We start from the raw sequence: 5,240 nt of genomic DNA, 5'->3' as shown, positions 1-5,240 counted from the left end.
CAGATGGGAAACAAGGCTTGGTAGGAACGCGCAATTGTGGCGTCCGGGACCTCACGGGAGGGTTAACGCGGTAGCACAGCGCGGCTGGGGCGGGGCGCCAGAAGCACTGAGGCTCTGTGAGCGCATGCGGCCGTCTGGAGAGCGTGGGCCTAGGTCATTGGGCCGTTGCTGTCACGTGAGGGCGATCTGAGCCAACCGTGTGCCCGTGGCTAGTGCTAGGACCTTGCGGCCTCTGAAGCTCCAGGAGCCAAGCGAGGGCTGGACGTTAGGCTGAGAGTGGGCATTGCCCAAACTGCAGGTTGGGGGTTCGTGTGATGCTGTTAATTTCGTGGGCCGACCAGAAGCCGGGAGGAAATGGTTTTAAGTTTAAGAAATTTCTTAATCAGCAGGCAAGGGTGCTTTGTGGCCCCCAAAGGGTAGAAAAAAGGCCTGGCTAGCTGTTGAAGAGATGCCTTATAGATCCTGTTTATAGAATGAATGAAACTGCTCAAGAAGGGTTAGGTTTCTGTTTTCCTTGTTTCCAAAATGGAGGAGGATGTGAGGGGAAACTGGGCTCTGTCTAGGTGCCCCCATCCACTAGGTTTAGTGGATTGGAATTATGCAACTCGTTACATCTCACTATTTTTGAGCTGCTGTAAACGTTCTTGTAAGAGGCAAGTATTAAAATTTTGCTTCATGTTAACTCAATATGGACTCATAATTGAAATGAGGAAAATAAGCTTCAGGAGCCAAAAGCACTTGTAATATAAATTGATTTGAAGTGTGTTGGAGTAGCGCTTTACAGGTAATGTGAACTGCCAGAACGGTGAACAAGTGGGTCGTAGAACTAATTAAGCCCGAAACAGGTAGAAGCAAACATGATAAAACGGATATCCTTCTTCAGGTACATTGTGAGAAGCCAGGGTTCTTTAGAAAAGATTATAATGTCGGGAAAATAGAAGATAGCAGGGAAAGAAGGCCAAATATGAGATACATTGACTCCATAAGGGGGAAGATATGACTCTAAGACCTCAGCAGGGCTATTGAGGACAGGCCAGTGTAGACGTCACTCATTCATAGAGTTGACTGGAGCTGGGGCTGTCAATGGTGCATAAGCATATAGAAAATACATCACCTATAAGCTTTCTTTATAATAAATATATATAATATATTTTATAGTTAATATAGAAAATGCATCACCTATACATTTTATTTATAATATATATATTTATATAGTTATATAGTTTTATATATAAATATATAATTATTTCACGTTATACTTGTACTATAAAGATACTTTATATAATTTATATGTATATATAAATATTTATAAAGTTTTATGTGTAAGATTAATGGTTTCCACTGGATAACTAAATCTAAAAACAAATCTGTACTTCAAAGTTAAACATAACAAAACTTCACTTAAGAGATAAAATGTATTGTTGCTGGCCTCTCCCACTTAAAAATATTGAAATAAATGTTCTGCATCTCAAAATTATAGAGCAAAGATTGACTACAAAAAGTAGTCAATCTACTTAAAATTTGACTACAAAAAGTTTCACACGTGTTAAATGTAAGGTAGAGTTTAGACAGGAAACCAAACTATGTAGATACCTCATTTCTAAAAACTAATGTGCTATGTTTCAGAAAAGTTTTTGAAGTTTAAACTAACAGTTTAAGAAATTTTAAGAAAAACTTTTTAAGCAATGGCAGTTCTTAAGGGAGGTTTCATTTGTGGACAACAAAGGTATATGAACTGACTGAAATTTTGTTTTCTTTTAAAATACATATGCTTTGTAAGTTAAACATAAATACTTGTTGAATGATGAATGAATCAGAAAATTTAATACTGTTATGTATGTAACTGGAAATTATTTTAAGTCCAGTTTTACAGCATAAATTACAAATTCTCATTCACACACAGTTTCCATTCATTTAGAACTAATTTATATATTGCAAAATAGTTTTCGCTATTCTTTATCTTACCCCCAGGATCTTAGTATAGTCATGATTAAATTTGGTTCCATTTTTATATTGTTATAGAGTTTCTTCCATTATTTTCTTTAAAGATTTTATTTATGCATTTTTAGAGAGAGGGGAAGGAGAAAGAGAGGGAGAGAAACATCAATGTGTGGTTGCTTTTGCATGCCTCCTACTGGGGACCTGGCCCACAACCCAGGCATGTATCCTAGACTGGTAATCGAACTGGCAACCCTTTGGTTCGCAGGCGGGCACTCAGTTGACTGAGCGACAGCCAGGGCTTCTTCCATTATTTTTGGAAAAAAGTATATATAGGTAAGCTGAATCTTTGCTTGTATGAAAAGTTTAGTTGTTGACTTGAGCTTCTGTTACTGATATAAAAAAATATTTATCTGATTTTATTTCTTTTGTAAGTAACTTTTACTGCTTGATGCTTGCAATGTTTTTTTCTTTAATTTGTAAATGTGCTTTTAAAAAAATTCTTAATCCTTGCTGTATATGTTCATTATATTACTCCAAAACTTAGCACCTTTTTATCTCACCATCCACCATTTTATCTCACAGTTGCTCTTGGTTTCGAATTCAGAAGTGGCTTAACTGGATGGTTCTGGCTCAGTATCTGTCATGAAGTTTCAGTGCAGATATCAGCTGGGATTCGAGTCACCTGAATGCTTGACTGGCACTGGAGGATCCACTTCCAAAACCGCACAGTCACGTGGCTGGTGGTGGAAGGCCTCGGTTCCCTGCCATCAGAGCCTCTCTGTAGAGCTGCCTAGTGTCTTTCAGACAGGGCGGCTTGCTTCCCCCAGAGCAAGCGATCTAGAGCAGCATGTTACTAAGTCCAGCCTACACTCAAGGGAAGGAGAAGAAAGCTCCAACTTTTCTAGGGAGGAATATCAAAGAATCGGTAGACATACTTTAAAATCATCACACTGGAAATTGATAAATTATTTCAATCTGAAGATAAAAATCTTTCTTTAGTTCAGGTCATCTTCTATTACTTAACAAATTGTAATAATTTGTAAGTCATCTTCTATTAACAAATTGTAATAATTTATCTGCATATTGTTAGGGTTCTTTTTTGTGGTTGAGAAATTTCAGAGAGGAATATTGTTAGGGTTCTTTTTTGTTGTTGAGAAATTTCAGAGAGGAAATGGGGCAATTCTGGGGTGCCAGTGGAAAGATATTAGTATACTATGAAACTTTTGAATTACCGAATCTGTTGTATTTGTCATCCAGCCCCTAAATCCTATGGTTACTATGATAGTTAATATTAACTATTGTTATGTATCCATTTATAACTATAATTATATTATTACAGTTAACATTACTAACCCAGCACCCCTGCTCTGTATCTCTGGACCCGAATAATGATGCAGTTACTGGTGTTTCATAGAGCCTCAGAGAAACTCAAGACACATCAAGGATAAAAAGGAAAGGAACTCGGACTAATGACATAAGCTATAATCCAATTATTTTCTTTTTTTTAAATATATTTTTATTTATTTATCTTTCGAGGGGAAGGGAAGGAGAGAGGGAGAGAAACATCAATGTATGGTTGCCTTTCGTGCATCACCTGCTGGGAGTTGGCCTGCAGGGAACTGGCCTGCAACCCAGGCATGTGCCCTGACTGGGAATCAAACCGCGATCGTCTGGTTCGCAGGTCCGCGCTCAATCCACTGAGCTACACCAGCCAGGGCCCCAATTGTTTTCTTAATGGTCAAAAGCTATAACAAAATTTAAGTCCACCCAGACCAAATAAATTCATGTAGGATTACCACAAATGAAAATTCGTCTTTGTAGTGCAAACCCTCGGGGCTATTCTTTTTCTTTAAGATTTTATTTATTTATTTATTTCTAGAGAGAAGGGAAGAGAGGGAGAAAGAGGAAGAAAAATTGATGTATCTCTCGATTGATGATTGAGAGATACATTGATTGGTTGCCTCTTGCGTGCCTCCATCTGGGAGGGGCATGCCCTCCAACCCAGGCATGTGCCCTAACTGGGAATCAAACCAGGCATCCTTTGGTTCACTGGCTGGCACTCAGTCCACTGAGCCATACCAGCCATGGCAAGACCAATCTTGTGTATTCATATGGTCTTCATGTACTTAAACCACATCAGTCAGGAACCTAGAATTTGGACAGGTCATTCTGCCTTTCTAAGTATTCAAGACAAACCTTTCAGTAACTCATTGTTTTTATTTTATTTATTGACTGATTTTAGAGAAAGAGGATAGCAGAGAGGGAGGGGAGGAAAGAGAGAGAGAAAAATATTGATTTGTTGCACTTATTTATTATCAATTGGTTACTATTTGATTGTGCCCTGACTGGGGGTTGAACCCACAACCTTGGCATATTGGGAAACTAAGCAACTGAACTACCCAGACAGGGCAGTAATTCATTGTCTTTAGAAGTCCAGTTAGCCAGGAAAAGTTCAGGACACAGGAGTCTACAAAGTTTCTAAACTAAAACATGTTATAATACTGACCATGACAAATAATAAAATAAGTTAAATTCAGTAGACTAATATATATATAAATCTGCTGTCTAAAATCATTCAAAAACAATTCAGTTGTGCTCAACTATTTACAGGCTGGACAAGGGTCCATACAATAGCCAATATATCTTGTACCCATCAAAAAAAGGTGAAACAATTACTTAATTTTTTTAGGCCACTTGGTTAAATAAAGTTGATCAAACTCATTCTTCATATTTATTCTGGTTAGCTATAGGTTGACAAAATATTAAATACAAAATAGTTCCCAAATATCTCTTACGATATTTATGATTGTCCTCATTCTTAAGTATTTTCACCATCTTCCAGAGCTTTAAATATTACTACATGGCAATCCAGAGCTGACATTCACGTGATAATAGAGCATCAAAAAGAGACCAAACCCCTCATTTTCAAGTCCTCCCCTTCAGGGGCTGAATTTTGACTCAAAGCAGCGTGGGAGATGAGGAATAGGGCCGGGAAATTCTGATGTAGAATATGGCACAATCTTGGTTTATCTATAAGGTGTGGCTGCCAGTGTAATGGGACCCCTTAAAACAAGTCTCGAAAGGGGCTGGGGGGTCCTGTCTCGCACTGACTGCTGCCATCGGTGCGCTCCCCTTTATTTTTTTAATTTATTTTTAAATTTTTCATTCACTTATTTATCTTTAGAGGGGAAGGAGAGAGGGAGAGAAACATCAATGTATGGTTGCCTTTTGTGCGTCCCCTGCTGGGAGTTGGCCTGCAGGGAACTGGCCTGCAACCCAGGCATGTGCCCTGACTGGGA

Source organism: Sturnira hondurensis, unplaced genomic scaffold (assembly GCF_014824575.4).
Source record: "Sturnira hondurensis isolate 20B ecotype Veracruz unplaced genomic scaffold, ASM1482457v3 Scaffold0005279, whole genome shotgun sequence".
Taxonomy (NCBI): Eukaryota; Metazoa; Chordata; class Mammalia; order Chiroptera; family Phyllostomidae; genus Sturnira; species Sturnira hondurensis.
This window is presented reverse-complemented; position numbering follows the sequence as displayed.